The following is a 15,000-nucleotide window of genomic DNA, read 5'->3' on the forward strand; positions in this document are numbered from 1 at the left end:
ATCCACTTTCTTTTGGAAAGGAGAAGGGAGAAGCAGCATTTCAACTATGTGAGGATGGACTCTAGACCCACTGGTTCTGATTCTGTGATTGCAATTTCTCAAAATGGATCATAAAGTTGATCCTGTTTACTAACTCACTCTCGAAGTAGAAGTACCGGACCAGGTAACCAGAAGATAAGGCCACTCGGCAAGACTGGACTAGTTTAACACGGCTATCTAGTGGAACACTATATATATAGGACTTGTAGAGCTTGAAAAAGCTTGTTTTGGTCTTTTTTTCTCTTTTCTGGGCACTGAACTTCATAGACAGACTTACCAACTGATGAGCCAAAGTAGCAAATTTCTTCTTCCTGGGAGGGGCGGACTCTACGTTGGTAGATCGAACTTTCATTTCTTCCTTCCATTTCATCTGTTCAAGTAGTCTCCTTTTCAAGTAGATACACTTTGATACCAGACTGGTGTGCATTCTATGCTTACCCAGCGAGCGGAGGAGCGAGCCAATTCCTCTGTTCTGGTAGAGCCAATTCCTCTGAAGAATTGTTTACTTTCTTCTCTTTCCTCCAGTGAACAGAGTGGAAGACCAGGTATCTTCGTAGTTGGCTCTGGAATGATTGCTTGCAGGATTTCATATTTTCCAATGATCAGCTTAGTTGGAAGAGATAGATAGGAGAAGCGAATGCTAGATGCGCGGTGTGCCAATCAATCCAATTTCGTTAGATCGAGTCAAGATAAGAAGGAAAAATTCTTTGGAGTAAAGTCGCCTGGAAGAAAGAATAGGAATTGATCTAGCTATAGTATAGATAGAGTGTCAGATGAAATGCTTGACAAGGCAAGGAAACAGAACTTCCACATCCTCTGTTCACACTACCTGGATTGGAATTGGTTCTATCGAGATATACTGACTTGAAACAGGAATTTCTTGGTAACTGCTGCTTCTTTGAAGCAAGTGCTTTCGGGTTGGCTCTTCTGATATGTGTATTTGCTACCCATACGGAACAATTTCATTGATGAAAGATGGATGGCTATTCTCCACATTTGCCAGCACAGTGCACTTTTTCTTCTATTTCGTGATTCCTTTCTTACTGTCGCCATTTGAAAATGGATTTCTCCTCCTGGTTTTAGTCACACACGTCTTTTTCACCTAGGAAGGATGCCCCTACGATCATTCCATGCTCTGCCTTCGCCCGAGCGGTCCCCAGGGAAGGAAGCCAATAATGGGAGTGTCAGGGCGGAACTTCATTAATGAAAGGAATTGCACTGCCCCACCGTGCCGCAGGGACGAACTTCAATAGCCCATCATAGCACTCTCAGTCAGGGGGTTAGGGAACTCTTGAAGATATCGATAGAATAACATTTCTTTTTCATAAGTTTCAGTGGACGTAGAGCCAACAAGTGCAGTTTTTCAGCGTAAGGTCAGGTTACAGAAAGGCCTATTTTGATAAGCAAGGCATTGCAAACAAATAGGTAGAGCAGAGAGCTAACCTAAGGAGCGAGCTTGTTGTAGTTGGTCTAAAGGGGGAAATAAAGGACTGTCCCGCTACTACTTCCTTGATTCCCGGGAAAGAAGGAAGACCGAGGGTAACTAACTCTTCCTTCTGAAAAATCTATATCCCAGCTCGTTTTCATCGAGCCTTCCCCCCGTTTGGAGTATAGCCAAGTGGTAAGGCATCGGTTTTTGGTACCGGCATGCAAAGGTTCGAATCCTTTTACTCCAGAGCATACTTATTCTAGAAAATAGAAAAAGTAAAAGAACGTCTCATCCCTAATAAATAAATGAAAGGAGATTTACATTATTTTTGTATTTCTAGGGGGAATGTTGAGGAAAACTTACGATGCTGACAAGTTGGTTAGGTGCCGAGTTGGATTAGACATCGCAGGTTTCAGTTTAAGAATTGGGAAGAGGTTAAGAACCTAGTGGAATCCACTGCGAGGGGAAGTGCTCAAGTGAAGAAAAGCCCCAATTTTTGAGAGGATTGCATAATTGGAGAGTAGAATTGGAGCAAAGCCGTGATCTGGTAGGCGACTGGTACAAGTGCTAGACTGGAGCTAGACAAGAAGCGTTGAGCAGGAACTTGAGCAATTCCAGAAACCTTAGAAGAAACTGGATATGTGGCAACAAGAAGGGCTTAGCCAGAATCTTGAAACATGTATGATACCGGCACATATCAGCCTGATGTGATGTACCTGAATTCATTCATGTTCTATGGAGTCTTTCTTTTAATATTCTTATTTTTTCTTAGTTTAATTAGGAAGCAAATGCGGTTTCAAGATGAACTCAACCTCGAAAAGGAATTCAATTAGCTGTGCAGTTAGCCCTTTTATCTTTAATAATTGGTTGAAATGGATATTGCCTGTCACTTGAAAATAAGGTTGTTTCATTTAGAATTCAGCAAGTTTCTTAGAAAATTGTTGTTAAACAGGTTGACGTTCCACTGGGAATGGAATAACAAAGGCTTTTGGCAGTTTGTGGATCGAGATGTGATTCGCTTTTTGAGTAATAGTTTCTTTCATTTGGTGTGCTCTTCCTGGAACCGGTAATAGGAAAAATTTGGTGCATTCTACTTTGATGTTATGGTATTTACAATCCTTGAATTGTTTGAACCTGACTCTCATTATCTGTCTTCATGGTCTTGAGGGTATTTTGGATATCGTCGAGGTAACTGACGATGAATTCGTCTCTTGCCTCACCGATCAGAACACGGAGTTTCCGAAGCTACAAGAGTGCTTGGTTAAACGGTGCCATTAAGTTTCAACTGTCTTTAAACTTACTACTTCAAGTGCAATTATCAACTCCTTGCAAAATTGTTGGCTTTCTCATCTACAAAAGGCAACTCTGGTATGAAAGGAAACAGATAATTAGGTTCCACTCACTACATCAACTAAAGCAACTGCATCTGGAGCACTTACCAGGGAAAATCGAATAAATAATGATGTAGTACGAGGGGATTTTTTTTCTCACAATTGCCATCCTGTGTTCAGTTCCCATTTTGTAGTAGGAGACAGACTCAAAGTCAATAGATTCCTGTCCTTTTCTATAGAAATAGGCTTGGTCAAGTGCTTAAAAAAGTAGTGACCCGAATGATTTCAATGAATTGCTATTTGGTCAGATTGGAACAATTGGATTCGAAAGGAAAGAATGACTGTGAACGAAGAGGGCCGCCCATGATTGATTGGATTCGGCAAATAAAGTAGAGGGCCCGCCCGTGTCACCACCAGTCCACCGAACCAGCTGTAGATTGCTAACTCTCTTGTCGACGCCCGGAACTTATGTACGAGTTAAGAATGAATTGTTCCCGAGTAGAGAGGGCAGGATAAGGATTCAGTAAGAAGGAGAGTCTACTTATGGAAATGTCATCCTCTCTTTCCTCAGTAACGGAGTGACTAGCTACCCCGACTTTTTATTCCAGTTCCATTCTTACTGGTGCAGGAGTCCAAAGTGCATCTTCCAACTCCCTAACTGCGTCTTCCATGAAGTTCGGGAGACCCCTCACATGCCGCTGCCCGTGAGACTCGCCTTTGTACACTTTGCGCACCGCTTCGACTAGACCCTGCTACTACCTCGTATCCAAATACCTGCGATCTAGCTCATTCTTTTTTAAGCCCTGCAAGCCTAATAGAACCTTGTTTCCTGGGCCAAGTCAGCCTATAAGTAAGTAGGGCTGAAGTAAATTTGTTTGTTAGTTTTTCAATCTTCTTCCTTCTATGCTTAGAGTAAGTGGAAATGACCTCCTTGATCAGCAAGTAAGCGAGCGGTAGTTCAGTCTCCGAAAAGTGAGGCCGAATAGCCCCAGGTGTCCTTTTCCTTCTAAACTAGCTGCTCTCGCTTGACTCTTCTAGTGAGCAAGCAAACTGGTCAGGGAACAGGGTCGGATCAAAGTAAGGAATGGGAATAGCACTCACTCGTTGAAGGTAAGCCAGAAACAGGGGTTGTCCTCTCCCTTACTTAAGTCCTAGTCCATCTTTTCGTGCCCCAAAGGGGAAGTCAAGCAATAATGAGGGAACTTGACCCACACCTGACGAAAGAGTTTGGTAGCTCGAAGGAAGCAGAAGCAAAACCTGCTTTCTTTCTGTCTCAACCTCCAAGGGTTCCTCCCTGTATGACATAGTCCATTGGATTGGGGCAATGGTACGCACCTATGTTTGGTGTCCCCTCTCTCACTTCCTCGTCAGATCCTGGTCCCAAAGGGCAATACATTGAGTCGGAAAGACGGGGGGCTTTCGTAAATTCCATTCTGTAGACGAACTAGCCCCTGGATCAGCTCTCATAGTGGGAGAATCAGAGTCAAGTTAGGCGCAAAAGAGGGAGTTGACATCATTCGTCGTGATTGGATCCATCAGACTCCTCCACAGGAAATGCCAAGGGGCGCCCTTTCTCATTATCATCTACCGCCCATTTCTTCATCATCTGCTGCTGCCTTAAGTGCGTAAAGTAGGCTCAGCTTCTTAGGTTTCTAAATATATTGTAGTAGCCGAAGGTAGTCCAGTCCGCTTGTTAGATTGAATTGAATCTTATATAACCTACATAGCTAAAGAGAAAATCATAATAGTCTAAGTGGACCTCTCAAAGGTATAAATAAGTAGACATTAGTCTTACTGGTTCGGTCTTTTTCTTTTTTTGTTATGATGCCCACATTTCATACTTCTCAATTCTTATTTATTCAAGGGTTCGTATGTACTGAGTGACTCTAGGTCTATTCAGATGCAGCTTCAAGAGAGCTTTATTCGGCCTTTGTATGACCGTCTTCCCTTCCTGTCTATCTCCTTCGGTCAGGTAGTTCTGCTTCCGATGCCGGAGGAGCAGGGTGGGATAAAAGGGTAGTTTTTGAGTTCGAGATGTCTAAGCTTGGAGGTTCCGCTTCTCTAATGTGATAATAAAGCAACAAGCAACGCCGCTCCCGTGCGCTCATCCCTTGCTTGTTCTTGAGCGCTAGTCATTCATCCCTAGCTGGGTTCTTGGGATATCTTGATTCTCTTTATGATGATGTAAGGGTCAGCAACAATGAATAAGGAATCGATCGGAAGTTTGCGCCAATTGATCTTCTGTAGGAGTAGGAGGTAGCGCGAATCCCCTCTTTCTTTGTTTAGAAGAGTGCTGGACCTCCACAACGTCAAACCATAGAACACAGCTTCTTTCGGTCGAACCCTAGGAAATACGGCTTTACCTTTTTCGTAGATAGTCTGAGTTCGAGCTATTGTAGTCTCCCCCGTTGACCTTCTTTTTTAGATAGAATCCTCAATGAGTGGAAAGGACTCCCAAACTTGCTCCACAATACTATACCATACAGAGCCGCGCCCTTGTGATATGATAAGAAGAAAAGGGGCCAGGCCGCCCTCTTTTCTTTTCTGCACCAAGCCTTCTTGTAAAATCGGGTGTATAGCTCAGTTGGTAGAGCATTGGGCTTTTAACCTAATGGTCGCAGGTTCAAGTCCTGCTATACCCAAAACAAAAAAAACCACTCTTGTATTCGTAAGGATGCATAGTAGCCTTCAAAGAGCACTCTTTGGCCTTGAGAAAAGCCCCTTTCTCATCAACATCTCGACTTCGCTCGTTGTTTGAGGTAAGTATAAAGGAGATCAGACTGGCTCGGTCATTGATAGGCCGGCCTTCTCCTTATTCATTGGATAGGGCGCGGGGGAAAGTCAAGTCAAGCACTAGTTAGTTGGGGTGGGACGCACCAAAGCAGCGTTCGTTGCACTAGCACCTTATCTTTTGAAGCTAAATAGAGGCTCGAAAGACGGAGTACGTCCGAAGTCGTTGGCTGCCTTTTTGTAGTGCGCAAGTCAGAGTGAACTTCTTCTTCTGTTCTGCGAATCTACTAACGAGAACTGCCGTACAGTCCTATCTTTTTTAAGAAAGATCATAGATGAACGTTTCTATTCGTTAACTAAGTAGTTGAGCAATTCATTCCAAGGTAAACAAAGAGGTATTTCCTTTTCTCGTTCAGTCCTTCTCTCCTTCCATCCCAGTAGGCCTATTCATGCTTTTTTGCTATCCATCTTGATTAAATAGAAGAAGGGGAAATTCAGACTAGGCAAAACACCTCAAAAAGTGAAAAAAAAAGATAAAACAACTTTCTTATTGTCAAGTAGTAAACCATAGTTCTCATCCTAGGAAACCATATCGATCATCGGTTCAAAGCTCCCAACTATGAAGCTCTTTTCTAGAGCGAGTCAACAATTCGTGGATCCATGGTTTGGATGAAGCTATGTACCCGGGTAGAGATGATTTGTCTCAAAGATGTTCCGCTCATCCAAGAATCTGAAACTTCATCTACATAAACTCATAAATAGCCCTTTCCTTTCTTTTCTTGACTTAAAAAGGTAATCAATCCTTTCTTTTCATCTTTTATCAAGTCTTCCTCTTCCTGATTGAGTCAATCAGGGATAGAAATTCGGATCAACTATGAGGAGTAGGGTTGCTGGGCAAGTGAATGAACTCTTTCCTAGGCATTTCCAATAAGTTCAGTGAAGTGAGGGCGAATCCTTTTTTGAGAGGGAAAATACACTCCCAATGATATTCCATAAAGGAAGGAATGAGTGGAAGATTTACTGGAAGAAAAAAAATACGATACTTTTCTAGTCGTAGGTAGGGCTACCTATCTAGTTTCGTGCTTCGGGCGTACTAGATTCAATAGGCTAGGTTATAGCTGACAAATTTCTTTAAGAACTAGCCGCCTATAAGCCTCGCTAGTAGTATTCCTGCCCAGTGCCGGAGTAGTGACTCACAAGGTAAGTTCTCCTCGATGCATTGCCAACACTCTCTTTTTCTACATACACTTTTGATTCCTCAGTAGGTAGGGACAACGTTCGAGATCTCATCCGACCGTCTATTTCTCACTGATTGGGAGATTGGATTGGAATCCGAGGAGAACTAATTGGATGTCATGGAACGAATGGGGCACTACGTTGGTTACCCACTGCTAGCCTAGCGGAGATTTCTCTATTTGTTGAAAGTGGAAAGGAGTCATATTTGAATCGGAAAGTTGGGCTCGTTCACTCACACCTTTCTTTGATTATCGATGACTTGGCTTCTTGCTCAAGTAAGCACCCGACATACCAATTCATTATCCTTGGGGCTCGGCTCTCTCCTTCCTATCTACGTTATTCTTTCTTTGTTACTCTTGTAATGACGTTCCGAAAGAAATCAAGGTTACCAGGTCACAGCTCTGATTCTTCTTCCCTTATAGAACCTTCCCGCGAGAAATCAGTGGAAGTGGGTCCGCCCCTACAACTCATCAAATCTGCCTTCTTTTCTGTTCTGCGCTGTACATATTCTCAAGTTATGAGAAAGAATGGATTTGAATGCAATTTTGAATTAACAAAATAAACGAATGAAGAATATTTTTACCTCTTATCTGATAAGCAATCAAAGCATTTGAACTGCTCAATGAACAATAAAGAAAGAGCTAAGGTAAAAAAGTATATGTGTTACTAATAGTAAACCCATTTTATTTTGAGTTTGCTTTCAGCTGAACATGTTATAACTACAAATGAGGTGAGGCTTGATTAGGTGGCTTTGCAAGAACTAGGGAGGAACACAAGTTATGTACTTTAGGCTAAACATATGAATTTAGAAGATCAACTTTTCCAATTGGACATAAACAAAAGCAACCAATAATATATATATATATATAAACTTCCATAATATTTTCTCTATGGTGAAGTAATTTCATCGATAACCACTAAACGATTAAGTAGCGATGTATGCAAAGCTAGACAACGAACATTTCATAATACACTCGTTCTACATATCTTTAGGATAAAAGAAAAAACTGCGAAAAAATCCGTTTTCCTAAATAAAAAGATCAAGAAATCTATTTTGTATGGTTCTTATTTCGTTGAAAACGTTTCCATGAGACTTTCTTTCATTGAAGAAGTCCATGACTTGTTCTAGGTGATATGAGGTTGATCAGGCTTTAGAAAAAATGCAAAGAAGGGTACATGAGGGTGGAATAAAAAACAAAAAGATGACCCCTTCTTTCTTCCTGAGCATTACCGATAAATATTCATTCTTTATACGTTAGGTTGGGTTTCAGATGTATATCATTTATTATATGAAACCAAAAAGAAGAAATGACAAGAAAGTTGTATATAGATGGAGGAATAAATTATGATGTGGAAAACAAGGTAGGGGTTCAAATCCTGTCATCCCTACCTATTACTTCTCCTATGGGCAGTAACGAGGGATCAATTGAAATCGATTCAAATTGGACAAAATTCAGAGTTTCATTTTTCTATATGCATGCGGTACAAAAATCATCCTTTTCTTTATTTCTTTATCTCCCGGAAAGCGCTCTTAGTTCAGTTTGGTAGAACGTGTGTCTCCAAAACCCAATGTCGTAGGTTCAAATCCTACAGAGCGTGATTCTGTTCTTGTTATGTCGAATCCAAAAAAAAGAACTTATATAAATATAAGAAAATGAGACAGTAATGAGGTCCATATCATCATCGTAATAAAAAGAAAGATCTGCAAGCATTCTTTATGGGAGTCGGGGCTTTCTGATTTGAAGTTGCTGGAAAAGAAAGGACTCATCTTCCGCAAAAGTGATCGATGGAGAAGCTCAAAAGTCTCAATACACCACTAGCTATCATTCAAGTTTGCACTTTTCGAGCTCATCCTTACCTTTGCGCTTTAGCTGCTTGTTCCCACTAACCCATTTCATTTTCTTAGCTGGATCCTTCAGAAAGTATCTCTTATCGCTTGTCCAGAGCCTGGATGTCAACCTTAGCCAGATCCTGTATCTCATCAGTCTCCATCTGAGCCTCAATCGTGAACTGAAGATGACACGCGGTCAGTGAGGAATGAATTTGAAAACCCGTACTTGGAGCATTATTGCACTTGGGATAAAGTAGATGTCGAAACAGCTTCTTCTTCAAGTTCGCTATCGTGAGGGATGTCTATGATAATATGCTCACTGCATATGAGTTAGTTCATTCCATGAGGTCGAGGAAAGGTTGAAAACATTTTAGAGCTAGGCGGGGTCTCTCAGATGCAGACTAACCCATTTCGACGTGAAGCATCGCATCGGCTTGTGATCCTAAATCTAGTGATTGATTATTGACTTGTCAAGGGTAGGTTGGTTTCTTAATGTGGAGGAATTCCGTACCTAAGATAAGAAGTTTCATTTCATGCCTACCGTAGTCCCTATTTTATTGGGCATAGTCCCCCTTAACTACTCCCGAGAGTAGAAAATCAACATTTATGTCGTTCTTAATAAGAAAGAGATGCTCGGGTAGCAAAGCTGCCTACCATTAGGTATTGTTTGAGCCCGTAACTTCCATTAGGAGAGGCATCCTCGCTCAGTTTCAACTGGTGGTTACTTAAGTTTATTTTCTCTGCTGGATTGCGTTTCAAATTCAGACTTGTCTTTGTTAAACAACTCTTTCGGGTTGCCTAGACCAGAGAATTCAAGAAATAGAGACGCGCATTGCCTAATTGGTAGTTTATTTCCCACCATAGCTTTACTCAAGTGGAAATCCTTTGAATCGAACAAAAAGTTCATAACCGCTAGGCTGCATCGTCCCCTTCAACAAGAATCATCTAGATTACAGATTTCAGAACTGCATTTTGCAAGAAGAGAGTGCCTCCCATTCTCTGGAGTAACGATAATAATAACACTCCATGTCGCCTTCAGGCTTGGATCCATGCCTTGCATCTTCTTCTTTCTCAGAAAAGAACTCAGATCGTTCAGATTCTTTGCCAGGAGAGTCCCCGGCTTTCGAGCCCTACTCGTGGGAGTTGCTTTATCCATCATTGCTATTGGCATCTTGGCGTTAAACAATTCGTTTATATAAACACTTTTTACATAGCAGAATCCTTCTCAGGTTGATTTGTGTGCCACTCGTCATCAGACAGTGAAACATCCAGTCTAGCCCTTAGCTGAGGGATCTTCACTCCTGTCCTGCCATCCATATCCGTGCCCACCCGAACCATGGGAAAGAAAGTTTGTCATAAATTACTTGTACTTGAGGGCAATGATAAACTGAAGAAAATTATAGAAACAATGAAATGAAGCTTTGGCTCGAACTATTGGAGAAGCCACCATAGAATATATCCATGAGCTTCTCAAGCACTTCTTCTTCCAATTACTTTGTGACGATTTCAAGGAAAAGTGAATGATTTCAATCAAGAAAAGAATCATATGCTCGATCCGTCGTAACAAGAGGGATAAGAAAGTCTCAACTCCAACCGCGGGAGCATTTACTATTTGGAAGTGTGCGAACGTAGCTGGTGGATTGGGGAAACAGGAAATCCTTGTGGTAATGCCGTGGAAATGCTACTTGTTGAATATCAAAAATATAGGATATCGAAAGGTGATGCGAGCGCTAGCTCATCTTAGAAGTGAGGTGAAAGATTTCTTTGATTTCGCGGTCGATCCTATTTTGCTGGTGAGAAAGCAGAAAGGATTGGAAAAAGTACCAACTTCTTGTAATTCTGTATGCCAGCTCCTATCATATGTGCTAAGAGGGCGTTAAGCGGCCTGGGACTCTTATTTGTGATCTTGTTTAGGATTGGAAGAGCGGAAAAGCTAAGGTACATCAGCATGGGTTCTATTCTCGTCTTTCAAGTACCTACCCTGGTATCACTTATGTAGATTGGTGGGGCTTTAGGACGGACTCCAAAGTTGACTGTTGAATCTCAGTATGTATGGCCAAGGCTCACTCATTCAACCCGCAAGAAAAGCGAGTCTTGAACGAAGGAAGAATAGTTGCAGGATCCTGGGTTCGGTATGATCGTTCTTCCAATTCATACTAGCTACGATTTTTCCCTGCTTAGAGGATCCAGCAGTAAGGGACCTACCTGTGGCCAGTAAAGAACCCACCTATGGCTGGCTCCTCGGACAGCTTTCGGAGCTTCTGCTTCACCGGCGTAACACAAGTGGTTCCTGGGCTTTAACTAACTAAGTGCTGGCAGTGATTTTAGGTTGGTTTCATGGTTTCTTCATTCTTGTAGCCTGTGTTGCATGTGTTTGCAGTAGCTTTGCAGATTCAGGACTATTGGCAACAGCCGTTGACCGTCTATCTTCTTCCCAGTTCCCAGATACAAGATTCTAGGCTTTGAGCAATGCAAAATGCTTGATAGCCAGGAAGGCATTTCACTGGGGTTCCTTTGGTGGACCTAATTCTTTCTCTCTTTTCTTCATATCATAATTGAATTGATACCTGAATTCAAAGAAGAAATCAAGAGACAACGTTCCTCTTCCAGTTGGGGTCCAGACGGCTTTCATACACACGGATCTTTCCTTTCTTTTGGTCATGCGCAGGGTTCAACTCAACTGAATACATTACATAACATATTTTTGATAGATCGATTCTTCTTGTCCGCAAGGGCAATAATGTTCTAAAGATGGGTACGATCGGTTGCACAACCATAACTCAAAATGGAGTATTTCTTGACTACTTATACAACTCTTTGGGGTCCAAAGATACTCTAAAATACTCATAAGATTCGATACGATATTAATAGTGCTTAGCACTAACTTCCTTCGACCGGACACCACCACTGGCTTGTACTTAAGAATGGGTCTTGGCTGAAGGTATCGATATCCGGGGCGAATCAACTTGACACCATGGTTACGGTGAGGAAGGATCAAGTTTTATGCTCGCGCTTAGTGGGAAACCATACAATTATCAACTCTGCCTCCGTTCCCCCTCTTTACCCCTATCTGAGCCCAATCGCGAAACCCACTCCTCAAATGATGGATTAGGTGAAATGAAACATGTACACATCGTTCTTCAAATCCTTAGAAATCATATTAGAGTCTTGCTGGATCCATTAACACAAACAAGTGCAAGCGTTGGTACCTTCAGAGGTATGCCATAGGGCTCACTACTCGGATTAACACTTTCCAAACTAAATAGCTGGGCATCGACAGCGACAATCAGCGGATGAAGGAGTGGATGAAAAGGGTACCTGAGTGCTTGCATGCCTGGATCAGCCCAATCCCTATTAGTGAGTGATCAAGCAAGGTCAAAAAGAAGAGCAAGCCCACGGCTAGGCGTAGTATCAAGAGATTGCTCGCCCGTCGCATGCCTAACGAATCCAGAGAAACAAGAAAAGCATGACCAATTGAAGGGGTCGACTGCCCAAGGAGACTAAAATAACTATTAAGTAAGGAAGGAGGGGATTTAGTCACACCCACACCTAGCCCTTGGATGAAGTAGGGCAGCAGCTAATGGGTCAAGTTTTGATACTGGTTCCTCAAAACAGCTTTTTGACTCTATGGGACATTTATGGAATTTCTTCCATCGGCAAGAGTACCTTTGTTTCTCAACTTTAATGATTTTTGAGTCTCTCGATACTAACTAATTAGTTAGGGGAGGTGCTTACTTTTGTAGTTAAGGATCCAAAGAAATAGGTCTGGGGTATCACAAGATGAAAGCGGAATGCTTGAAGCATAGAGAAGTGTAGTACATTATGAATAAGGAATGGTGGCACACTGGCGAATGCAAACTCTCAGCTGATAGGGAAGAGGGGGCGGCTAGCTAGGGCTTACCTCTGACTCCCTTTTACTCCAGCATCTCAAATAATACTATAAAATATGTGCTTGCAATAAACAGAAGGTAAAGGAAGAAAAGCAATAAAACTAATTCACTTGCTTCTTGGGATCGATAAATGGCTTTTTTTCATTTGGGACTGCCCTCTTCCAAGAGTTCATCCACGAAAGGAATGGGATATTTTTATTAATGGTAAGGCTATTTAGTTTCATGTAGTCTATACATAATCGCCAACTCCCACCCATCCTACCTACAGGTACAAGACTTGAAAAGGGCAAAGGGCTTGAGCTTGGCCTAATCATAGCAGCTGCAAGCATTTCATCGACCAACTTTTCAATGGCTGCCTTTTGATCGTGCGAGTATCTATACGGCCTGAGATTAATCAGCTCAGCTCCCTCCAGAAGAGGTATTACATGATCATGGGTCTGGTGGTAACTCTTTTGGCTCATTGAAAATGTCAGAGTCTCGGGTAAGTAACTTATTCGTACTGTTAGGTATTCTGGTTTCTTTGCTGGTGGCATTCACTGGAAAAGCTTGCACGAGCATACAAATCTCTCCTTGTTGTAACTGCACCCTTCCTCTTTCTACTGACCTCCTTGTCTGATCCTGAATTCCCTTTCAAACTACTTTCTTGCCTTCCTTGACCAATGTTATGGATGGTGCACTGGTTGAGAAAATAATTGGCCCTTCCTTCTTATAGAAACAAAATCCAATCTCCCCCTCATACAAACCTACCTCCATGACTTTCATGTCAAACTGAAACTCCTTCCCTTGCATTACCCATAGCATGCCATCACATTTGTGCTCACAATACATCTTAGCGCCATTTGCTACTGCGATTTCCATAGGTTTATACGGAGTTGAGTCTTAACCAACCCGCTTCACAATCTTTGGGGTCTACAAAACAGTGTGTGCTGCCACTATCAACTAAGGCAATCACTGGCACTCCGTTTACCTGGTATCTCTGTCCATAGTCGTCTCCTATTTTGGAAGACTGAGACTTGCGACACAGCAGCAATATTATTCAAATAACATGTCATTCAAACGCATCGCGCCTTGTTAATTGCTCGTCACGTAAGTGAATTTACGAATAGGGAGCCCAGGTGCCCAACAAGTGAACTATTTCCTCCTCCAGGATTGTTGCTTTCCTTCTATAGCCTCACATATGAAAAATGTGTGCCTTATAGAGGGCTAGGCCACAAATACATAGCATAGATAACAAGGGTTTCGCCAAAGTAGACGCTCAAGCAAAACATTCCACTTATCGAAGAAGGGATACAGGTATTTCAAGTTCAAGAAGTAGGCATTGATCCCAAAGAATGTAGTGAAAATCTAGGCTAGGAGGAATGCGTTAGAGCCGAGGTCAGGCAAAAGGTTGCTGGATCTTTATGTTGGCCGGAAGTTATTTCTTTTCAATGAGGTTCAATGTTCTCTAGATTGCTTAGAAGTAGCCTGCCTTACTCGAGCCAACTAGGATCAGAAGGTGTTGATAGGGCTAGACTTTCTCTCATGGGTGTGACCATATTAAATAAAGGGTCTTTTCATCGCTTTGGCCTGGAGCCGAGTAAGTAAGGATTTTGCCAGGTTTGAACTCCAAAGTCATTTACGCCCAGTATTTCCTTTGATTCTTATAGCCTTCGTGTCAAGGAGCGATGCGAGCGGTCCAATTGCACATCAATAGCAGCTGCTTTTATCTCCGCATTCACTAAACGAAATGCTGAACCCATGTTGGTAATTCCCTCTGTGCTCTACTGTCTTGAACTATTTTCTTTAGTTGACATGGAGGCTTTAGTGCCACGTTCAAGCTAAAAGCTGTGAAAGCAAGTCAAGCAGTGCCAGATGATGATAAAATAGCGGCGCATCCTTCTTTTGAAAAGTGACCAAACGGGACTTTTCAGCATAGTATCAGATGCCTTATTTTGTTAGTTAGGATCTCCTTCTCACTCCAAAGTATGGTTGGTGTATACTCGGCCTTTCCCACTGTAGTTTGGAGCTCACCCTTTATTTACACCGACCCAATCTACAATCAACAAAATGTAATTTTATAAGAAAGAAATCAAGCGAAAGCTAACTGTAAGCTATAAATAAATGCTTTTGCTTTCTATCCAGCAGCTGATGCTTTATGTAGTAAAGAAGGAAATTCTTGGAGTTAGCACGGTACTGAGGTCTCTGGAGCGAGTGACGGATTATATCTTTTGGAACATTAGAGGTTGTGGACAGCACTCATAGCTCCTCTATTTCTCAAGGATCTATGCTTCCTGTTTGCACTCTTTCTAGGTCCAATGCGATAGAGAAGCAGGCAGTGAACGGATTCATCCTGCAAAAGTGGCCATACTAAGAGCTCTGGCTAGTCCTTGCTTCATGAGGTACATACTTCTTCCGATCTGCTCTGTTGCCGAGCTTCCATTCTCGGACACCTACATTCCCAAGAGGCTAGGGCAGGGCATATACATGAAGTCGGAATGATTCCCACACCTGGATTGAATGCTCCGCCAAAGTAAA

At 42.2% G+C, this 15,000-nt stretch overlaps 2 non-coding genes across 2 annotated transcripts; both read left to right on the plus strand.

Moving 5' to 3' along the window:
* The first annotated feature begins 5,368 nt into the window (after positions 1–5,368).
* On the plus strand, positions 5,369–5,441 carry TRNAK-UUU. Its single transcript has one exon. It is a non-coding gene; the product is annotated as a tRNA-Lys (tRNA).
* Positions 5,442–8,290: 2,849 nt separating this feature from the next.
* Positions 8,291–8,364, plus strand: TRNAW-CCA. Its single transcript has one exon. It is a non-coding gene; the product is annotated as a tRNA-Trp (tRNA).
* The last annotated feature ends 6,636 nt before the right edge of the window (positions 8,365–15,000 follow it).

Source organism: Triticum dicoccoides, chromosome 1A, assembly GCF_002162155.2.
Source record: "Triticum dicoccoides isolate Atlit2015 ecotype Zavitan chromosome 1A, WEW_v2.0, whole genome shotgun sequence".
NCBI classification, from domain to species: Eukaryota; Viridiplantae; Streptophyta; class Magnoliopsida; order Poales; family Poaceae; genus Triticum; species Triticum dicoccoides.